The 24,377-nt window shown below is 42.1% G+C and overlaps 1 protein-coding gene across 1 annotated transcript in view; it reads right to left on the minus strand.

Moving 5' to 3' along the window:
• The window catches only part of LRP8 (LDL receptor related protein 8), a 167,340-nt gene that overhangs the window by 87,334 nt on the left and 55,629 nt on the right, over window positions 1-24,377 (minus strand). The window lies entirely within an intron of this gene.

The following is a 24,377-nucleotide window of genomic DNA, read 5'->3' on the forward strand; positions in this document are numbered from 1 at the left end:
GCACTGACCAGGTTCCCCAGGGAATGGGCCCAGCCCCAAGGTCCAGGTACATTTGGAAAATGTTTCTGCTCTCAGGCACAGGGTGGGATTTTTGGGGTGTCTGTGCAGAGATGGACTGATGAACCTTGTGAGTCACTTCTACTTCAGGATATTCTACGATTGTGGACTGGCAGAAGTATGAATAAGCATGAATTTCATATTCCATAGGTCCAAGCAGCCCAGAGAGTATGCAAAGCTGGCTCTGATCCCAACAACTTTAACTTAACCTCTCTTCTTGGTTCCCATCTTTCATCTGGAGCATTAATACATACTTCACAGGCTTGAATTTTTTTTTAAAAAAATCTATTATTTCAAGTTCGCACAGTACTTTGAAGATGAAAAGAGCTATGTTTTCTCATAGCACAGCTTCAACCCAGAGATGTGGTTTATTTTTGCTCAGGAAATTTTGGCCATTAAGTTCTGTTTGAAGAATGTATTTATCAGAAGAAAAAATCTACTTTATGTGAATAAAAAGTATTGTATTTAATAACATGTCTAAAAAAAAAGAAAAAAATAAAGAGAAAACATGGAACAAACAGGAAAAGATTTTGGACATTATATACTCACATGATCAGAAAGCTGCATTGTCTCTCAAAGCACCCTGGAGATTCAGGAGATCCCTGGCGTGACCCTACGTGTCCATGACACAAAGCAAAGCAAGCAATTGTACTGCATCCAAACTCTGAGGGTCCTAAGCTGCAAGAACAGCCCCTTGCTGAGCTCTCCTGACTTCATACTCACAACAAGAACACAGTATAGACCATTCCCTGGGAAGTCAGCACCTCACCTACTGGTGCCCAAGGAGATGTTCTGTCTGCACCAGCAGTTCCTGCTCCACCGCTGTGCTGGGATGTACTGCCACAATAAAGTGCATGTGACAGAACATGACCAAAAGGAAAATGTTCTGTGCTTCCTTGAGTTCTTTCTGGTCAGAGGCATATGGAAACTGGGACCTAAGCAAAGAGCTTACATGGATCTAGACTTGCCTCGTTTCCCAACCCTGCTGCACAAACCACCATGTTTTTTACTACTTTCACAAAATATCAAATCATGTGATTTCCCCCTCCCTTGTTTCTTCAAAGAGGAGGGTTGTTGCTTTTGTTTTGTTTGTTGTAGCTGCTGGCATGTGCAAGGAGAGCAGCGCCCCAGTTACAACAGTTTTGGAAGCTGGATTCATTGTGTTGTGACGGGTAGCTCAGGGCTCTCTCCACATTTTTCCATTTCCTTGGCAGAGCTGCAGGCAGTGCAGTGTCAGAAGACAAATTACAGAGGCATTTACCCAGTTCTGGGGCTCGTCAGCTGCTATTCAGCCTTGACCGAGCTGGCAGTGATGGACTGAGTGTGCTCCACTGCTTGTGGGACAATTTTCTTGGCACTGCAAAGAGACTTTTCATCATATTTTTTGGACAAATGCACTGTGTTAAACATGCCCAAGTATTTTAGGCCACAACCCTCGTTGACGTAAACCAGTGTAGTTTTACAGAAATCTGCACAGCTGTTTACATTCAGTCCTCTAACGTCAGATCAGTTTGAGAATAGGGACTTTAAAACACACAGCACTCTAGGATTTGTGTTTATTGCTGTACAAGCTTTGAAATCATCATCACACAAGCTTCCAACACAATCATCAAGCAACACCATTCATGCAAAAGCAGTTTGTGAACTCTGCCAGATTATAAATAATGAACACATGCATTACATGTGCTGTTACCAGGTGTACTGTAAAACCTCCACAGCTCAGCAATGGTAGAAGTCACAGCAGGGTAACTTTACCAGAGAAGCCAGTTTCATATCTGGTAACCTGACTTGCTCTCACATTCCTCAGGGAGCTAATTCTCCGTCAGGGGTCTTGCCCCTAACACTCATTCCTTTTTTCCCCCAGTACATTTTTCCTCTACCATAGCAGCCATTTCAGCCTCCTGCTCCTACTGGGTCACCTTTACTTTTAAGGCACCAGCTTCTGGGCACCTGTGGTACAGGCAGGTACCTGGACATCTCATGGACACCAGCCTGGGCACCTCTCCCTGACAGTTCTTGGACTTTGTGTTCCATCTCAAGTCACAGAGAGGTTCACTGATTTATCAGCCAAAGTGCTCAAGCTTGTTCATGGACTCAAAGTTTTGTAGGTGGACCTTTAAAGCAAAAAGGAATCTGTTTTTCATGCTTAAATCAAACATGTGAGAAATGGGACAATAAAAAGCAAAGCCTTGAATTCTTCCCCCTTCCACAGATCTCTAGTTTGACATTTCCTGCACTATCAAGGCAGTGCCACATCCAAGGCTACAACAAGATTCCCATTGTCAGCAAAAGGATTTAACTTGCTCTCAAAATTCCAAGGAGCTGTGGAATAACTCCCACCAGAGAATGTTATTTTAGGATCCCACTCTTTTATCTCAAACTATTCAGGAGGGAAGAGAACATAAATCACAGCTCTTCTCTCAGGGAAGAGGGGCTTCCTGCTCTTCAGCTGCTGTGGAGTCTCCCCTTATCCTGCTTGGACTGGTTGAAAACAGGAAAATTCCAAGTAAAATTCACTACTCTCCAGAAGAAAAGAACAAGCAAATAAGTGAATGTCAATCTAGATATCAGAGTCCCTTCTGACACTAAAAAAATAAACAAACCAAGAACACTTTTGAGAAGCAGCTATGCTTCTAGGACAATAACAAGGTACCTGGTGCAGCCCTGAATGCCACTCAAGAGGAGTTTGAGTGAGAAACAAAAAATTTGAGGATTTTCAAATCCTCAAAACAAAACATGTAATGGATCAAATCCCCTGTGGCAGGTGCACTTCTACAAATGTAAGTTGAGCTGTGCTCCCTTGTAGCACTCCTGTGCTCATACCCATGTCAAGAAATCCCATCTGGCATGCAGCCCTGATGCAAGGAAAGTACATTCTCTCAAATACACATCACTCTATCATCACTTCAAAGCCCTTCCTAGTATGCTATAAGGTTGTGGAAGATATTCCTTGTACAGGTTGATTCATTAAATGGTTGGAATAGTTTAATCAGTGGTTTTGCTTTAATGATTGCTGTAGAAGGTATGGCATTGATTAGCAATATGTAAGTTAAGAAAAAAATAGATTGTCTAAATCTATGTTAAACTATGTTTCTGCACCAAACCTAAGACAATTCTGCTTCCTTCCACCACCACTTTGATTGATGGTGATATTATGTAATAGGGATCTTATGGAGAAGGAGAAACCTTGCATCAGCATAATACAGCAGTGCCTAAGGAGTCCCAAAAAAGCATCTGCACTACTGTATCTGGGAGTGAAGGGTTGAAGAGCTGGCTTGGAAGCAACAGCCAGGACAGGGTCCAGGAGGGAACTATCCAGCCAAGGATTCCAAGCAAGGATAATGGCCACTGGGTGCATCTTCCCAGCTGCCTCTTTCATACAGAAGGTTGAAAATTAGCAAAGCCTGGATTATCTTTAAAGCCCTCAGCAACAGCAACATAAAAATTACGCTGGTAGGCTCATAACAAATATTGATCACCAACAAATCTATTTGGCTTCTAGATCCCAGGTGTATTGGCACACACATATCAGAAAGAAGCACTAAGAAAAACATTTTGTGATTTTATTCTTTGCAGAGATTGCTATTTCCTTGGGCAGCACTAAGACAAAAGAAAGGGTAATGCAAACTTGCCAATTCTTCTTTTCCCCATTCCTTCTACAAATAATATATGGTGTCACTTTGCACCTAAGTGAACCCTACCAACGTCAGGGAGCCTTTCTTGCAGAAAATGTTAAAATAAACTCTAAGCCATAGAATTTAGGAAAGAAGTGCCAAAGATCAAAAGTTACAGAATGGCAATTGTAACTCAGAGCTGAGAAAATGGTTCCTGAGGCTTCAGCAAGTCCAGGAAGACATCAGAGTAACATTTCAGGGATGCTTTCTGAGATACCTGAAGGAAAACAATTACAGAGGCACTGAGTCTCTATCTCAGCAAGTCTAACATCTGGGATATCATTTCATCCCATGGAGGAAGCAGGATGAAAAAGTTATCCTAGGAACATGTGTACTTCTAGCAGTGACAGCTAGAAACTGCCATGGGAATGACACTGTTTACTGTCTCAAACATCTCATTTTTACATAGAAGAGTTCGCTTCTGCACAAACTTTTCGCTATGCCAGAGATCTCCCAGTCTTTCAGGGACCATTGTCTCTGCCATGAGCCAGAGAGCATCATTTCTGTGTCACACTAATAATACCTAGAGCCAGCCAGCCTCACCCCTGAACTGTGTGAACATAACCCAGGTTCAAAGTCTCCTTTTCTTAGCAGAGTCCACTTTCCTTCAATCAAATCCTTCACTGTCTTGTCTCTGACTCCTGCCTTATGCAAATGTCAAAGGGTCACACACAGAACAGTGAAATGGAAAGGAATGGGGAGAAACACCTCCTAGCCAGAGTAATGCTGCCTGCAGACTTAGCCCCAAACCCAAGGTTTTCCTACTTGCTGTCCTTCAGCATAGAGAAATAAGTAGTGTGCAAACACACAATGATAATACAGATTCCTGAGATGCAAAAGGTTGTTAATAATTGGCTTCACTGGGATGCTGATGAGGCTTTTCCTGCAGAGCTCAGCTTGCTTGGAATAATGTTGGCATATTTTCCTGATAAAGAGCAAGAAGAGTGCCAGTCTAGATTCACTCCATCTCAGAAAATGCAGATTGTTCTCTTCCAATTCATAGAGCTGGCAGTGACAAATATTCTAGGAGCTATTCAGGAACTTAAAAGAACAGTTAAGCTTCTATACTCAAATATATCCCTCTCTCTAAAAAGATTCTGTAGGGCCTCATACCATTTGTGTATTTGTTTTCCACACTTTTGAACTGATATATAAGAGGATTTAAGTGATGTGCGTCACAGGCCCAGGAAAATTTTCTTTAGCAATCATAGTTACAAGAGTTTTGAGGACTAATTCCAGAAGCACTAAAGAAGCCATGATGCTGTTACTGTTTACGCTGGGTCACGACTGACCCAGCTCAGACATCCTTTGTGAGACTGAACTTCTCCGTTTTAAAACACAGGATCACTTTTCCTCCCCGTCATCAGAAGAGTACTGTTTGAAATAAAATTGGGTGAAGAAATACAGCTTCAGGAAAACATTCCAAGATCCTCATGAAAAAAAACACCTCACGTTGCTCCAGCTGGCAGACACTGCAGCTGCTCAAATGTACCAACATTCAGTGTGAATGCTGAGGGCTCCTTCACTGACACTTTAGCCCATGTTTTATTTCATACTTGTTGCAGAAGAGTTGTTCCCATGCTAGGAGTCATCCCACAGAACTGACATATGGCTTGGCAATACCAGTGACACACGTGCACTCTTGAATCCTGGAAGACAAACGTGGCCGGTCTCTGGTATTAGCACCTTTCTGGAATAGCAAGGAAACTTGTCCATCCTCAAAACCCTCATGGGAATCCCAGGCATGGAAAAGCAGCAGCACTCCCAAACAGAGGGACATGGAGGTGGCTACCCAGGATGACTTGACCCCCCATGCTGCTGGCTCTGGATAACGTGACTACGTCTGTGAAAGAGTCTTCAACAGTTTAAGAGCAAGTCAGGCTGAGAGCAGCTGTAGAGAAGAGTAGAACAAGGTCTATTTCTCAGGAAGATCAGCCTCCTGTACAGGAAGGACAGGGTGCCCAGCGTGCCAGACATGTTCCTTGCCAAAACCCCAAAAAGAAGCAACAGAAAGCTTTAAGTCAATCTGGCAGTTCCACAAGCACAAACTGACTCAGAGTTAACAGTGAATTACAAAGAATTACTTTTCTGCTTGGGTTAAGCAACCCTCTCCAACATTCAAAAGCTCACTCTTTGAGAAGTGAGTTTTGAGACCACCTGACAATTACCAGCAGAGATAACAACAGTTAAAATAAAAACCAAGCATAATTAGGAAAATGTGAGCATTTTGGTTACAAGTTCTGCATTTCTGCCCCAGAAACTGTGTGTTTGCCACACAGAGAAACAAGTGGCATGTATTAAACAACCTGGGTGGGGAAAAAAAATAATCAGAGCATAGAAATCACAACAGCAAAGAATTTTCAACATCCTGACAACAAGAGGAAATATTTAGAAGTTTCATTTACCACTGACCACTGTACACTAAGCCTACTATTTCCCAAGGGCCCTGACATTTTGAATGCTGCGAGAACACTGAGAAATATCAGCTGTTGCAGAAAGAGCTGTTGTCAAAATCTAAAACCCACTTTGAAATACAAAGACTATTTGCACAACATTAAAGTAATAGCTGGAACTGTGTGTCCAGGCTCAGTGAGAGCAGAGGTACTCAGAGGCAGCACAAGAACTTGCCAAGTGATGCTGCAGAGATTTTTGCAAGTGTTGCCTCATGTCCTTGCACCTACAGCTCAGAGCACTGACAGGAGCTGGCTTGCATCAACTCCATGGCAGTCACTACTCACGGATCTGTTTCTCCACCTGCCTTCAGAAAGTCACCTCTGCAACACAGTGGGACACTTCCAATCAAGGAAAACATCTCCTGAAAATCCTATGCACAACAATTCCTTCCAGTCTTCTTCTATAAGGTCTCCTACAGAATCATCTCTGCAGGGTAAACAAAGCACCCTGCAAGGCACAGCAAGTCATGGCTACTCTACAGGCAGGCCAGGAATTACAAGCTGCTGCTTCCAGACTCGGAGAGGAAAGACCTCAATGTGTTTTTTACAACAGAAAGAAAAAATTGCACCCACTTTTGCTGGTGCAAGCACAAGGCCATAAGGAAACTTTTCTAGGCCAGAGAGCTCTTCATTGTTGTGGGGGGTCCAGTCATTCATCCTGTCAATCTCTAGGATCCAGAGATCAAGAATCAGCTTTATTACTCCACTCTTTGATGAGCTTAGCTAAGGTGGCCTCTGGAAGTAATGACAACCATCTGTGTCCAGAGATCACTGGAAAGGTTCACTGATTTCAGAGCCTGTGTCAACATACACCAGGGGAGAATGTGACTCTGCCTAATGGTGAAACAAAGCACACAGCTTCTGCTCCTGAGCCTGTGAGACAGAGATTTATGCACCTTGCCTCTCCCGACATTGCCAGTGGATCCAATGAGCTGAATTTGTTCTTAAAAACAACCGACTTCCCCCTGAAAAGCACTGTGTCACATTTACCATAGAGCAAAGGGACAGGATACAACCACACACCTCTGTCCAGAGCACCAGTGATAGCTGTAGAACCATGTGTTTAACTCATTATAAAAAACATCATGAAAATTTTGTACAAAATTCACACCTTGGCCAAACGCGGGCCCAAAATAGGTGGACAAAACCTGCATGGAACTGATACTACTTTGCAACTTTAAATGTTTCCTGAAAGCAGTGTGTGTCAGTGTAAATCCACCCTGCACTTAGCAATCAGTCACAGAGCCCTCTTAAACTCTGAGATGTTTGGGGTTGCCCCCCTCAGAGGCATTTCAGCTATCTCCTGTCCCTTTTGATTTGAGAATAAGTGTGAAATTGGAAATTTTATCACCAAACCCACAAGCTTTGTAGATCCACTGCTGCTGGGAGCATGCTCTGTTTCTTCATACTTACTCGACAAAGATAACGTGGGATACCGACTGCTAAGTATTATGAACAATACACACTACAAAATAACTTTCTATATGTTTTCAATTATGGTGAATTCAAGCAAAGAAATGCAAAGCCTTTCTGCTACTTCATTAAAATAGAATACCCTTTTGCTCCCCAAGTACAGCAGCTGTACTGCAGTGGCAACCACACCTGTTAAAATAAAGAATGCTTATTTATAGAGCTCATTTAGGCAAATCATAATTTTTCAGACAGAATGCCCAAAAACACCAGGTTCAGAAATTTATCACAGCTAGAAAGGGACAGTGTTTATTTACATTAGAGCACCCCAGAGATTTACAGTTTTCTCTCAGAGAACTAGAACCATTCAAAACTACCACCATAGACTCTCTCCCTCTTGATTGTGTGTTACTTAGAAGTTACTCCTGAAGTTTCTCAGCTTCTCAGATTTTCTTCCATCTGTTAACTGCACTCACCTTCTAAGATTCATCTTAAAAGCTAAAAAACCCCAATTTCAAATTCCCTGGTCTCGTTCTGCATCCCCTTGGGTTTGCTCCCCACTATGAAGCTTTGCAGTTTATTTTGGAGGTCAGGAGACAGATGTGTCACAGCCCACACAATCTGAGAGCTGGACTGAAAGCTGAATAGTGAGTGAATCTAGCAGGAAACAGAGCAAGGGAGGTGAGTGTGGGGAGGGAAGAATTGAGAAGTTTCCTACGGTAAAGGATCAGCCTGTTTCTTGGCTCCTTGCATACGTTCAGGTTTGCATCACAGAGTCCGTATGTCTAAAACAGAATTCTGATCTTTCCTCCCAACTCCCCACAACCTCTTCTCAGTCACCAAATACAGGTGAGCTTGTAATGGGCTTTTTCTAGCAGTTTTTACATTGGCCTCAACACAGCAGCATCCCCTTTCCCCACACATGAAGTGCAACACCTCTCTGTGAGAAATGGTCCTTTTGCCTGTGATAACAAAATGGCCAATACACAATACAGTCCCAATCACAATGATAATAAAAACCCAAATGACATTCATTATGTTACTATAGGTCAGGCTAGTCCTTACATTTCTCACCCAACTTCCTGGCCTATCTACCAACCCATCTCTATTTTTATTCCAAAAATTACAAACAGTACCTTTTTGACAAGCTAGAATAAATATACTCATCAATCCTACTGTGTTTGTATCTACTGTAAGGTTAAAGAATTTCCAGAAGCAACAGATAAAGCCAGGACTGAGTGAAGGGCAGAGCAGAGCACAAAGGGCTAGATAAGCTTTGCTCTCCTTTTACTTTTGCATCCTCACTTTGGTAGGACAAGCCCCAGAGATGTCTATTCATATGCAACGTGAGGTCTCCTTTTCCCTCCCCATGCCAAAAATAATGCATTACCATCTGTTCACAGCTAACAGACATGAACTGCTTCCACAATGATCCTGTGTAAGAGCTGAACAACTCAAGCCAGTCTCTGTCCAACACAAACACACCCCAAGACAAAGCCCATGGAAAGCCCACAATGCCATCCCCTTAGCCATGCGTGTCCATCCCCACCTTGTGTCACCAGCAAGAAGATGAGAGTTAATAAGAAAGCTGCTTCCCAAGAGCTTTGCTGAACTGCATTGCCTCATTCTGTTTTATTATTTATAACACCTAAATCTCTCTTGTAACCAGCCAGTGCAAAGGCAGTGACAAGAAGGGAATGTGAATGGAAAGCTTCGTAAACATACAAGAAATAATGTCAAAAAACCACAACAAATTTCTAAGAAATGAGAACTCAGAACTTCAAAGTCAAGTCAACCAAAAAGCAACCTGTCAGGGCAGGAACAAAGGGAGCTGGTGCTGTGTGCACAGCAATTACTCCATCTGCAAATTCTGTTGAAGAGCAGAACTGACTATAAAAAGAATGCAATGCAAGCCCTCCCTGCTAGTCAAATGAAGGAAACACATCCTTCCAAAGACAATATAAGCAAATGAGGGGAGAAAGCTAAGGCAACAGAACAAAAGGAACGTCCCAAAATACTTCTTACAGTCAAGCTCCTGATTTTATGGATATAATTGAGAGCTCCCAGAACTGCAGTCACTGTTGCTGCATGGTCATCATTAGCTGAGAATGTTTCTTGAAGTTATTCAGCTCAGAGGAAGAAAGAGAAGATCAAGGACACAAAGTTGTGCTGCTGGCATAAAAACACTGAAATAAAAGCAGTGTATAATGAGAATTTCTCTTGGTGTACACAATGCTGCTGCAAGTAGAAATGCAAATAAAAATAATTTTGCCTAGAGTTAGAATTGCCTATTAATTTTAAGGCCTATACCAAATAATGACAATTGTTTTGAATGACTTATACAGAAACAGATGCTCCAGCATAAACCTAAACCTTTATCAACAAGGACAAACCCCAGCTTTTTTTCCTATTCAATTCCTATGCAATTCCCATACACAATCATAGGATTCAGGCACTATAATAGATTGCTTAGGTAAGTGGTGCAGTCACCATCCCTGGAAGTGTTAAGAAAGTGTTTCAATGTGGCACTTAGGAATGTGGTTTAGCAGTGGTGGTGGGTCAACAGCTGGACCTGGTGATCTTAGAGATCTTTTCCAACATTAATGGTTGTGCAGTAGGATTTATAGTTCAGAGCATTCAGGATTTAGCTCCTCCCAACACCCCCAAATAAAAGAAACACGGAGCTAAAATGATTTTTTACTATCCCAGGAACAGGAGGGTGCCAGCTGGCCTCTGCAGGTTCCCTCTGCACACAGCCTGCAAGTTCAACTTCAAGGAGCTCTCTGGCATTCTCTTGTGAAAAGACTACAGAAAGCAATACAGGGTTTCAGTTACCACCCTACACACCCTCCTTACATTCACACAGGGGCTGACCAAGCAGGCACCAGAGCCTGTCTGTAGTGCTCAAGTCAGTGCCCCTCTTCCAGGCTGACCTTCCAAATACATCTCAAAATGGCAAAGAGTGAGCATCACTTCTGCAGCTCCCACTGGTATCCCTGGGGCACAGCAGAGCCATGCTGGCAGAGGAGACAGACTCTTGAAGAGCAGTTGTGATCTGCTACAGTGTTGCTCATCATATTTACCTCAGTGTTCAAAACAACTCTTACTCAGGGGTGTGCCTGACTTGTGACGCTGGGATTGGAATGTTTTCTTTGATGATCCTGTCCTGGATAATCACCCACCAACACCAATCAGGTCAACACCAGAGACACATGACAGAACTGGCTCTGTTTCTAAACAATCTCATGTGGAAGTTTTCTGAGATCAGCTGATTCACAGGGAAGACAAACTTTGTGTTTCTCAGCTGCCACTAGGTCTAAATGCAACAAGGCTTTTTTCCATATTAAACTGATACATTCATATTCCTGATGAGGGAAGTCAAATCATTCCTGTCTACTTCAGCCTCTCAGGTTTTCCCTTAATATATTCACGCCTCCATCATCACTTGAGCTTAACAAGCATGACTTCAGCTAGGACATTTACATCTTTTTGGGAAGGCAATGGAGGGGAGATTTCCATTTAATCTTGTATATACCGTGGTAGAAATTAGTTCTTTTGTTCCATTAAAATGGAGCCTCAAAATACTAAACCAGTATTTTTTTTCCTTAATTATTCCTCTTGTTGCAGAAGCACCAGCACATATGTCACTGGAATAGAAAGATCAGTCTTGTAGGTAATAAGTTTTATTGAGTTCTCGGAACCATATCATCCGTCCACCAGGCTTTTTAATTTGCCACATGACTGGTTCACTGTAACATCAGCTCTTGGAGTACTTGGGTAGGATTCATGCTGAGTGCTTTCCTGAGGCAAACAAAAGTATTCTTCAATGTGTATACAGATTAGAGAACACTTTTTTTTCTCTCCCAGCAGTATTTAGATCACTTTTTATCACTTTAAAAAAGCAGATGACTGATTTATATATAGCTATTTTCATGCAAACTATACTTGCATCTTGTTTAACCTCACTAAAAAAATAAAAACAAACTCTCCAGAGCTGATATTCTAAGCATGGGGTGTGTGTGGAGAGAAAACTTCCATACTGGTGAAACCAATTTCTGGGAAGTTCACATCATAGTCCTGTAAAAACCACACTCCACTTGCACGGACAGTACTCAGGGCTGAGGGCCAAGTCTTGTACTTAGTGAACTCAAAACAAAAAAGCAAACTGAGACTAAAGGAAAACAGAAGGAATCCCAGAAACCTGTACAGTTTGACAGATGTGGGTGCTTGCAAAAGCCTTCAACATTTTCCTTTTTACCTGCTTGTATGGATCAATACTACATAATCAGGACCAATTCCTGCTTAGTGCTCCATGTGTCCCCCTCAGGGCTGCAGAGGTCCTAGGGTGAGACAGTGCAGCTGGCAATGGCACAAAGGGACAACAATTAGTGGCAGTTCTGACAAGCTGTGATACCTTTGAAAGCAATACATCGAGGGATTTTCATAGATATTCTGCATTATTAAGAAAAGCCAAACATCCTCAGACTTAAGGACATTTGAAATCCTGATTTCAATTGCCATTGCTTAACTTTACTTTCTCATCAGTCCATTCCTCCTCAAATATAGCTAAATAAAAAATTTGGGAGAGAGAAAAAAAAAACATATAGCCAACCTGTCATTTCCACCCTCAGTAAAGCCAATCCACTCCAAACATCCAAAGTATTCAAATAGGAACTGGTATTCAAAACCAAGACAGGAAAGTCTGTATTTGCATAAATAATATCCCGATCCTTTCTCCCATTATCTTGAGTTTCACCAAAGGTTCTCACTCTTTCACTGTCCTAAAACATTTAAAATGTTTAAATGTATCTAGTACCAGTATCACAGTATAGAACTCATGGGGAGGGGGAACCCCAACCACTCAACTGGACATTTGTAGTCTTCATTTTGCAAATGTTAAATGATGAAATTATTGAAACTCCATCAATGTAAGTCACATTTAACTCAAACTAAGGACATAAACACAAAATTCTTTAACAATAGGCAAGACTGATTTAATTGAAATTGATGTAACTTCAGCCTATACAAGCCTCTGGTAAGTAGAATACCTGTGTACTAAGGGAAATATTTATCTGGGAAAAGGGATACATTTATTAGCATTAATCCTAAACAGATGACAGAATTGTAATTGGTTTTGTGGAGGAAAGAAAATTAATTTCAACTTACATTGAACAAGATACATCAGGGTAAAATATTGACAAAGCAGATGATTCTGTTCCCCTATGCAGAATGCCAACTGGCACCCACTTTCAAAATGCCAGTGTAAAAAACAAACCAAAATAAGAATAAAGAAATCAACCATTTAAAAGACTACATTGCACATGACTGCATCACAAGCAAATGACTTTTGCTGCAGAAATAGGAAAGGAGAAAGACTCAACTGGATTTAAGAGAACCAATCACCTACTTTTTCAAACACCTAGGTGTAAACGTGTAGGTATCCATACGTGTATTTACTTTCCCTTTGTGGGGATGACCTGTGACACCTCAGGAACTGAGGACAAAAGTAAAAAATTTGGACAATTCACTAATCCTGTGTTCAAAAGGCACATCAGCACAATATGGGGTGGTGCAATACTCCTTTGGTATTCAATATCATTCTAGGATGACAGAACTCTGAATTCAACTTCATTATTTGAAGGGCACCACCCCTCACTCCCCCATTCCAGGTAGCAGAGGAAAGAAAGCTATAAAGGGACAATAGGGTGACCTTTAAAAAACCCCTAGATCACAGGAACCACAGACACAGCCCAACAAACCTGTCCTGCAGAGCCTTGGGAACCAAACCAGTCCTTATGGGTGGTCTAGAGATGTTCCTGTGGGGGGCTGGAGCCTTCCCAAAGCTGTGACATTGACAGTGCCTTAAACTGCTGCCTTCATGCGAGGAGAGATGATCCAGGCCTCCATCTTTCACCCACACGAGGTTTTACCCTTCCTCCCAGATGGAGCAGCAGCGGCCGGACAACGCTCGACACCTCACTGCTGCCACCACCAAAGGTCTGCACAGCAAGTCCCTTCACAGCCACCTTCCACTCCCAGCACTGCCTACAAAACACAGTCTTGTAAGAACAAGGACCACCCCTAACTTCAGCAGGGATTTCTCTGCTCACCAGGAATCAAATATGATGAAGGAGCACACAGTGGGTCCTCTCCCAACAGCCAGAGACCCAAACAAACCTGGCTCTCATCACACACCAGTCTCCAGCACAACTCACACTCCTCTGGTAGCAAGATCAGCATCTTGTGAGAGCAGTTCTTGTGTGAGCTGAATGCATCTCTCAGTTCTTGCTTGCAGGTTCCCCCTGAAGCAAGTATATTACACACTTCTTTAGAAAACATACAGTAGTTTAGAAACTACTGCTCTAAAAGAGCATTAAGTTTATAAAATCACACATTCAAAGCAAACTGTCAAGCAAGATTTCCTGAACAACCTTAATTGAGCTCCCTTGTGTATTTACAGCATAATAGACTTATGTATTCCTGGGCTATTTTCTTTCCCTACCATCTGAGTCTCATTTGTAGAGCACGGAGTTAGAGGGAGGGAGGGAATATTGCTCTTCATCTTAATACTGCACCTGGTTATTAGATCTTCAGTAAACATTATCCAGTCTCTCCACCAAATGCAAAGCTGGCAATTCCCTTTTAATATTTTATAGTGGTCTCCCAACAGTCCCTAATTCATTTGCACCAAAAACGTATATGTAGTGAACAAGCAATAAAATAACCCCCATGAACTGCACACAGAAGTGACCAGATGAAAAGGTCACAGACTAGCAAATGTTAAAACACAGACTTGTCAGATAAATCTGAAGTGTCAGATGAGCCCTTGATATACAATTATTATTAGCTATGTATAATTTTTAGAACTGATAAACTATAAGAACCAAGCTCTTAATCATTCAAGGCAGAGACAACTTCATCTTCTGCTGCAGGTGCCCCTGGCTCACTCCAGCCCAGGGCCTCTCTGTGTCACACAACAGCCCAATCCCAAAATGCACCAAATATGTTGTTTCCAGGCAATTCGGTGTCAGCAGTTCCTGTGATCACTTGGGATTTGTTCTTCTCTTGCTGCCTGGGTTGCAAATAAATTTCTTTCTGTGCTCGCTAATTTTTTCTGAAGTCAGCAGTATGGTAATCCTTGGAGAGTTCCCAAGCTGCTCTATAGGGAAGTAGTTAAAAACAGGAGTGTTTGGCAAACATTATTCTTGCTATAGGTCTTAGAAAAAAAGCAAATTTCTGATATTAATTTTGAGGCAAAGCGATACTGTTGTGAAAATATAATCACATTACTGTGTATAAATTTGCAAGTATTTTTCATGCATTCTGCTCTAAGACGAACTGTAAAAAGAAGAAAATTAATTACTGCACCCTCTTTTCTCCCCCTTCTTGGTTTTATGAACTGCAAGGGAAGTTTTCCCACACAAATGCCATTTTTTTTCCTGCCTTTCTTTTTAAAATTAAACATTCAGGTCTCATCTCCCTCAACATGTCAGAACTAGCAAGCTTATGTTATCACAGGGAGCAAACAAAATCTGATTAACTGCAATGGAGGGGATTTCTTTTTAGTAGTATTTAAACCTATTAGATGGCAACAAGAAACTTCTGTTTCATTAAAAACACTTGAGAGTAAAAGCTTGTTGCTAAGTTCAGCAACATTGCACTGTCAGTAATGCACTGAAAGCTCTTAATCCATAGCCATGGATGGCACAAAGAAACTCTCCCACAAAGAACAGATGAACCAGCAACAGCCCTGCTGGTTCAGGTGACGTGAGTGGGGAAAGCTGCATGAAATCAGACAGCCAAAAAAACAAACTTAAAAAAAAAAAAAAAAGGAAAAGGAAAGAAAAAGAAAAAAAGAAACAAAATATTTAAAAGGTTGGTGGGTTTAGCAGAACTAAACTAATTTCTATTCTCGAATGTGCTTTCCTTTACCAAATGTATTCAAACTTTATCTGTTTTCAACAGAAGTGCCAACAGGCAGTGTACAGAGTGGAAATGCCCAGGTAATTCAGAGATAATTTAGCAGCTAAATTATCTTTGCGGTGAAGGTCCATTACTAAATCACTTCACTGGAAAATGAATAATAATGGAACAGTTACTAGCATTCCTTGGACATATATGCCCTCCTTAGCATGCTTTTGATATTCAAGTGCTTCTTCAGCCTGTGCCAGCTAACTCAGTAAATTCACATCAACTTGCTTCAGAATACACAGGACACTCTGCCTGAAAACAATTTACAAACCAAAGATGGACTGAAATCACACTTACAGGATCGAATATTCCACCTGAAGTTCATTCCACAGCCAGTAAAAATGCAGACTAACTTTTTAAATGAAAAACCCCCATAAAGAAGAGAGGAAAGTCAAAAGTCAAAAAGCAAATTAATGCAAAAAATGCAGAGCAGGAATACTTGAAAGCAGCACTCAAGCAAGGTGATGCAAGAAGACATTTTTCAGGCAGCAAAATTAAAGACTAAAGACATTTTTAAAAACACTAAAAGTGACAGTAATAATGTAGAAAGCGCTCAAAAATAGCTTCCATTCCACAACAGAAGATAACAAAATACTTCCATTTTAGTGAGTAACACAAGTCTGTTCCACAGCACTTATTAAATTTAGACTTTTTAAGGCAAGTAACCTGCACTCAAGAGTTTAAAAGAGCTGGCTGAGGGAAGACAACAGAAAATACCGGTTATTTTCATTAAATCTTCGAATACCTATGTAATTCCAGGAGACTCAAAGAAAGCAAATGTTATGTCAGATTTTAAATACAATGAATGAGTGCTTATCGACCTGTCAACCTAATACCAGTTCTAGTTAAGCTAAGGCAGTGAATTACATTTGTCTTTAATTTTAAGACAAGCAACAACAGTTTATAAAAATGAGATCCTGTCAGGCTAACCAGTTGCTTTTCTTGGTGTGCTATGAGCCTTGCAGAAATAACAGGGTTTGTAGCTTATCAAAGCAGATGGGAAGAGTAATTTCATTACTGACTGGGAGCACCTACTTGGCAAACAAAAACAGGGCATTAGGAGGTTTGTTTAGTTGAGCTGGCAACTCTACTGTGCTCCAGTGACTTCAGGTTGAAGGTAAGTTCAGACCAGAAGTGTCACATCATTTCCAGGAGCCAGTAAATCTCAGGATAGCACTGCAGAGTCCATTGCTGGCTCTGCAGCAATAGGGTGCTAAATGAAATTTGGGTCTTTGAAAGGATGAAAGGAAGAAGAAAAAGGGGAATTACCTGTCTGCAAAGCAAAGAGCAAATCCTGGATAATTACAGAGATGACAGCTCTGCTCTCTTCTGTGCCCAAGACCATTTCAAAATACAAGAATAAATATTCAAGAAAGATTTATCCTTCCACGTGTGCCCCCTCCATGGGCCACTCACCCACTAACTCAGGGCAGGACCAGGCCCCCACAGACAGAAGGGCACACGTGTCAAAGAGAAACAGATGCTGATGCACCACCAGTGCTGCCAAACCATTGCTATTACCCTTCTAGAACAGCTATTAAAGCCATAAAATGAAAACGAGCACTTATCTAGGTACTGCAAATTGATAGATGAAAACGAGTCCTGAAGCTATTACATAATTTCAGGTGCTTCATAAACCATTAAATACTGAGATGTAATGAGGCAGCTCTTAAAACAGCCAGGAAAGGACCACTGGAAAAAAGCTGACCAACAATTTAGCCTTGGTTACTTGGAGCAGTGAGTGGCTGGTTCCATCAAGGAAAAGTCACTGTCTGTCACATCAAAAGGAAACACGAGGTGGGAAGTGACGAGGTGACAGGGCACCTCCGGCACGGCAGCGGCACCGATGCACCCGGCCGTGCTCGGCAGGGCAGGAGACAGAGCCCCGGCGGCAGAGCGTGAACTGCAAAACCAACAGCATGAGTCAGGTTCCAAAGGCATCCTGAGTGGAATGGAGTCTCCTCAGATGCTTGCAGGCCAGTGTAAAGGCAGTGGTACACCGAGTGGGAGTGGGCAGGGACTGTTTTGGGTAAACAAGCGGAAGATGCTGTTAAATATAAAGAAAATATTCAAATGCTAATGTCTGACAGTAATTCAAGAGATGCTGCAATTAGTTAGGTTTTGCTTTCAGAATTACCCTTAAAGAACACAGGTTTCCAAAGGACTGGCCCAATTTTTGCTTCCACTGTAGTCACCAGAGCATTTGCTATTGATCTCATGGGGAAAGGCTCCCAATCACCATCCGTGATTCTGCCTACATACAAGCGTGTCTTTGGGGTGGACACAAGCAAAGGTATCACCTCTACAAAACCTCCCAGCTCTCCACTATCCCCTTTCAGCTTCAAACGACTCAAATCCTTCCTGAATGCACCACATCTTCTGCAAACCATCCTCAAGCACTAATCCTAGCAGAATTCAGGGGGTTTTTGGTAGAACCAGGCCATACAGCTCCAGAACAGACACCATACAGCGTTTGTAAACTACAGCCAGGCAAAGCTGAAGAATTTCTGGAGAGAACTTAAATAAAACTATCTATAGGTATCACCAGTGCCCAGATTCAGCCAAAGATATGTTTAAAGCTTTGTGCTACATTTTGCTTCATTTTTCAATGTGTTTGGAACATTAAGGCAGTTTGTAATGTATATAAAACCTGTGAACACAAGTGGGTATCTAACAGTACGGGGTTATTTTTACTTGAACTTGATTGAAATGGCCTACATAGCTTATGGCTAATGTAGTTTTCCCAAAGACATGTTTATACACCCTTGATATTTCATCAGGTGCAGAGCAGGTACCATGAATTGGGCTTTCCACCCTTAACAACTTTTGCCAAACAATTAATTTCAACTGCAGTGTCCTACATATGGTCTGTAGCACAGGCTATACGTTTTGTTCCATCACCCTGAAGTTAGACAGCATAAATATACCAGTTTCAAGTCAGAGGAAGCGTGGTTCTCCCAATTTAAAAAGATGTTTTCAATGTTAACATTTAGCATTCAATTTTGACATCTGTTTTATGGGTTTTTACAACTACTTAGGAATCAACATAATTAAGGAAATCAGATTTTCTTGCTTCCACTCCTCTCCTTGCAATAGCAAGGAGCTGATTCAGGAGATGTTCTGCTAGTACACAATTAGGGTCACAAATATATGCATAATCTAAAAGGGCAGAGTTCACGGTGCAATAGTTACTCATGTTCCATTATTCATAAATGCTCTGATAGCTTTTCCACAAACGCCCAGTGCTTAATGAATCTTGAAAGCTTTTAGTTCAAACAATTATTCCTCATGAAAATGTGTACCAAAGCATATTATTTGTAACTCTATTTGCTTTTCCCCATTTAAATTTGAATTGCTGAGCTGGAAGCAGAAACAAAACCTTCGCTGTTGGGCAACAGCCACAGTAAAACAAATTATGGAGGTGGAGCAGCTGATGAGCATACAAAATAAAAGTTAAGTTCTTCAATGTGAGGACCACACTTTTATATGAAATAAGGGTCAGCATATGAATTAATTACAAACTGAAAGGGATATCTGACTGATGAATATTACTGGGTATTTCCAGTTCAAACCAGCTGCAATTAACTCTGCCTTTGCTATTACCTCAACAGCCAATCTATATGGTACTGCTGTGAGGGGAACAATGCAGCAATGCCCCATTCCAACTGATAACATGGGAATTGCATTTCACCAGTCTCTAACCCTATCTTTTACTGGAAAGGGCTGTTTCCTGGGAACGCTGCAGCTCAGGACTCATGGCACCCACAAATCTCACAGCCTCCACACAGAGATGCTCAGGAATGCCAAAGGCAGATGCTCTACAGCCTCCCAACTGCTCACAGGGATAAAAGTCCTGGACGGTAAGAAACATGTTTTATGCAAAGAACTTGGGTTGAAAGAAGAGTGGGGAGGGAGAAGCCAGTCTGACCAGCTTTGCAGTCCAACCTGCCACACTGGGCTCCCCCAGGAGCTGGGCTAACCTTCAGGCAGCACAATGGAGAAAAATCTGCTCCTGGTGCTTGCAGCCTTCTCCTCACCCTGGGTGCAAGGTGCATCTGGAGATGTTACAATCTGTTTCCATCTGAATTGCTTGAGCTGATAAGCATTTTCAAGTGCCTGAGTTTCTCCTCCCAGGGAGACTGGATCTGGGAGCTGCCCCATTATATCTGCATGCTCTCTCACACACATACATCCTCTGTCTGTGGAGAAAACATTTGCTATAAACATATGGAGAAGGCCCTGCTGGAGGCCAGCATTTAATGCTCTAGTTAATAACATTTTCAAAGAAAAAAAAAAAAAGGAGGTGGGGGGAAGAAGGAGAAAACTGAATTCAGTAGGATGCGAACACAAATAAGGCTCTCAGGTGTAACGGCACTTGCCAAGGTTTGAGCAAGCAAGCTTAAAAACATCCTAGGGCTCTATAAATGAGAGACATGACCCCCACACAATACATAAGATATTTGCCTCTAATATATACACACACAGAGGAAAGCCTGTTTGAGGTGTGCTGAGGGCAATTTGCATTGGGCTGAGCTTTCTTAACAATGTTCTCAAATACATAGAATAGTTGTTTTTAAATGTCAGACAGCATTTATCCAACTTGTCCTGCACGGTCCTCCTCCTCTGTCCAGGGAGTAGCAGCTGTCTGGCTGACACTCTGGGTTGTTTTCCTTCTGGCTGGATTTTTCCATTTAGCTGCCAGCATTTTTGTTCTTTGATGACTGGGTTTCTAAGCTGGTACCCACTGCTAATAATAATGGCTACTGAGTTCTATTACAGAGCAATATAATACTGACAGTTTACATCCCAGAATGGGAAAAAACCATGAGGGTTGGAGCACAGAGAGGCAGAATGTGTGGGTATGGATTTCGCTCCAGGATCAGCTGTGCCTTCCTTAACTAATTAATCTGCAAGATTTGAACAGTCGGTAGAATGGAAAAAAAATGGGTCAACTTGGCAGCATGGGACTTAAATAAATAAAAATGAGGCAATAGCTTAGACTATGTCTGTGCTTTGTCCAGGTTTGAAGCCAACGCAATATAAAACATAGTCTTATAAAACAGATGAGCTGATGACAAATTAGATGAGGGTGAACCCTGCAAAGCAACTCATTCTATGCCCAGGAAAGAAGGTTTCAGAACCTTTACTGAAGGCATGACACCATTAGGATGCAGAGATGGACAATGCACTTAATGCATGACAGTTGAACAGGTTTCTCACAGGGAAGAGTAACACAAAAAGATGGAGGCAGTTCTAGTCTATACAGTCATAGTTTTACTTTGATTTCAAATTTGTATTGTATGTATGGGTTCTTTTCCACAGTTTTCAAAGCTCAGTCAATCCCAAAGGAAGCCCAGAATCCCATACAGTGCATTAGTACCTGATCTGATTAGGCAGTTTGTGGAGGCAGAGTTGAAAGACTGACCACCATGGTGAATCTTGTCATTCCTTACTGCAAAATGAGCAGGAGGTGTCTGACTGCCCACCACTAGGACATGGATCAGTGTTCATTCAGGGGAAGCAAATTAATTTTGTGCTGTCCTAAAGCTAAGTTTTTAATGGATTTAGTGTAAAAGACTTTAAAATATATTAAGTGGTTTTGAGACCAGAACATGACTCCTCTGTGCAAATTCTGTGGTGTCTTATATACTTACATAAAGACCAACTTCTCTGGACTCATAAAAAGCAAGAAACTCGAAAGATGGAGGTAGGAGACCTCCCTCTTATTGCTTTGAGACCCCCACCCTTCAAATGCCATTAAAATCAGTTCACAAGTAAAAGAAGCCAGACACCTATATGCCAATACCAAGTGTATGCAAGTCTTGCTTTTACAGGAACATAAGGGTAGGCAGCTGAACACACCTTGTGACAAACTGGACCTAATTCTATTCAGATTCAGAGTAGGCAGCAGGCCACTTCTCCCACAAAGGGAAGCTGCAGCGCATATTGAGTCAGAGGATGCCAGTCATGTTCCCCCTCTAGGCACCAAGTTCTTCTACATCTCTCAAACACAGCACTCATTTAATCTAAGAAGGTTTACAGAAAATAACTTGTTCTCTCCTTTCTTCACGGAGTGTCTCTTTCCCACTTGCTCTGCCCACTCCCATCCTACCCTTGGATCACGAGCAGACTTAACTCGCTCCATTACCAATTCTCTTCTGGGAGAAATCTTGCTTTGTACAAGGTACAAAGGAGTAAGAACATTTTAAAAGGATGACAGAGCAGAACAACATTGCAACACAAATTCTGGCCCCCAGTCATGCACACAAACAACTGAGCCACCTGCCAATATTTAAAGCAAGTGTGTAGAACAAATTTCTTTGTTAATTTACTGACCAATTTCCCTCCTCCTCCACAAAGAGAACACTGTGCTCCACCCCTCCCCTCTTTGGGCAGCTCAATCCCATCCTCTGCCCAGCATTTTATTTTGGTCTTGTAATTGTTGTCGGCTACAGAAGACAAATGTCAGGCAAAAAGCAGCTAAAAACCACTGAATTTGTCCAAAAGCATTACATGGTATATATTTCATTCTGCAACTTAACCAGGCAGCCACAATAAAAGCCCCAGACATCATTCCTTGTCCAGAAGCAATTAATACCCTGGGGAATGATCTTGGATAGTGGCTAATGTGGGTGATGCCATCTCTAATGCAACAAGGTCAAAATATATAATTAGCATTTTTCTCTCAGGGTTTCTCTCTCTTGCTCACTCCCCAGCTCTTCTGGCTGTGGGCCGGCCTCCCTTGCTGCAGGGGAAATCAGGAATGAGCTCCAGTGAAGACAATAGCAACAGCCCAGCAGCAATCAATTTCTAGGGGTACTCAGCACTCACTGGTGACAGCTCAAATGTTAAAATGAAAGCTCAACTCAGTCATCCAAGAGGTTGGTCTTCCCTTCACATTGGATTTTATCAGACCAACACTTGCAGCAAGAAGCAAAAGAAGAAGCTAAGAGCAGGATGTGAACTGGGTGAAGGGGATCTCATGAGAGCTGCTGGCATTCCAGAATCACAGCAATAGACTTTCACTGGGACCTTGGCACTTTCAGTGGAGTCTTAAAGACTTTTTTTAACAAGTAGAGTTGCCATGACAAGGAGAGCATCTGCTGCAGGTTCTGTGGGACAGGGCCTGTATTAAAACCTCCATGCTCCTCTCTGCACACAGCATTGGTAACTGTCAGTCATTTATGTATTCCATGAGCATCTCCAAAGCATGAACTCCACATAGAAGGTGCTGGGGAGGCAACAAAGCTTTACGGCATGGCGTAGATTTGTTCTTCACATGGAGAACTTTTATTATCTTTATTAGGCTCATGTCCCCCTCTCCCAGCATGTTGTTGTGTCTTGCCCTGTGTCTGTCTCACCTGCATCCCTTTCCCTGGGATCAGCCTGCTGGGTGCTGCTGTTGTCCCTGTCCAGGCAGGAGGAGGAAGAGGTCACTGCCTGTGACACAAGAGCCTGTAATACATCAGCCCAAATCTCCCACTTTGTTGCCCAAAGTGAAGAGCACATCTTTAATTCTGTCTCAGAGAAAACACCACAACCTGTGATGTCTCCTTGATTCATACATCTCTCCCCCATTTGCCTCCCTGGCAGTTTTCTTCTCTTTACCTGAAAACCATAGCACACTTGAGATCTGTCAAATAGTTTCCATTGGTATCCAGAAATCTCAGTATTAATGATACATTTTTCCCTATTATTTCTAGTTTCAGTGAAACTTCACAGCAAGCTGACAATTTCTGGCTTATAAACACTTCTATGAAACAATTTCATGAAGTCTGGATATAATACCTGAAACAGCAACAGGAGCTGCCACTCAGTCCCATGAGTCTCTGCTCAGAGGAGGGATGCTCACAGCCCTCTTATGGTACCTGGGGTTTACTGTTATCAAGTCATTTCATGCAAATGAAAGATGCACATTTCAAATCCCAGCTACAGGGGAAAGTCCAGCTTTCCTCTGCTCCTAGAGGTGAGGAAAGGAAAGCAAAAATCACCTATTCTCCATATAACAAGACAACAAAACAGGATTATCTGAAGAACCATGCAAAAAAAAAAAAATCAAATGATCACTGTTCAAAGGATTATCATTCCTTTTGAAGTTGTTTTTTACTTCCTCTTCTTTCACAAAGGCCCTCAACCCCCAAAATCGGTGCCTCTCTCTTCTGCATATCTCAGTTATCCATTTTGACCTCGTGTCCCCATCTTTCCTACTGGTCCCCTCCAGCTCTCTAAGGCCTCTACAGTCGTGCTCAATAGGGAGGCAGAAATCTCAAACCTTTCTCTCCCCCTCACCTTCCAGAACATTATCTTTGATAATACCTGGCTTAAGTGATCTGTATTCACTCTGTCTGCTCCTGCCATGGTTTCCTTGGCTGCTCCTGCACTGGCAGAATTCTCACTTCCACCTGAATACCCTGCATTCCCCATTCCCTGCATTCACCCAAGTGTCTCCCATGCCACGCACTTCCAGCAGCTCAAACACACCCCAGCCCCACAGACGTGTGATCCCTGACTCACAATGCAAGTCAGCATTAAGCTGCTTTCCCAAACCCAAATCCCAATCATCTGACCCAGCATGCTGCAGAGCACAAACACAATCCACCTCAAAAATCAAGCTGTGTGACCAGGCGTCATTCACTAAAGGAAATTTCTCCCCTGCTCTTCAGAACATAGCAGAATTTCTGGACAATCTCAGGGCTAAAAAAACACCTCTGCAGTCTGAGCTGGTCCTACTGCTTCAGCTCAACTGCTGTAGAAATGTTTATTTTAGTAAAATTTATTACTTTTAGTATCCCAGGTGAAAATTAAATATAGT

This window comes from Cinclus cinclus, chromosome 8, assembly GCF_963662255.1.
Source record: "Cinclus cinclus chromosome 8, bCinCin1.1, whole genome shotgun sequence".
NCBI lineage: Eukaryota > Metazoa > Chordata > Aves > Passeriformes > Cinclidae > Cinclus > Cinclus cinclus.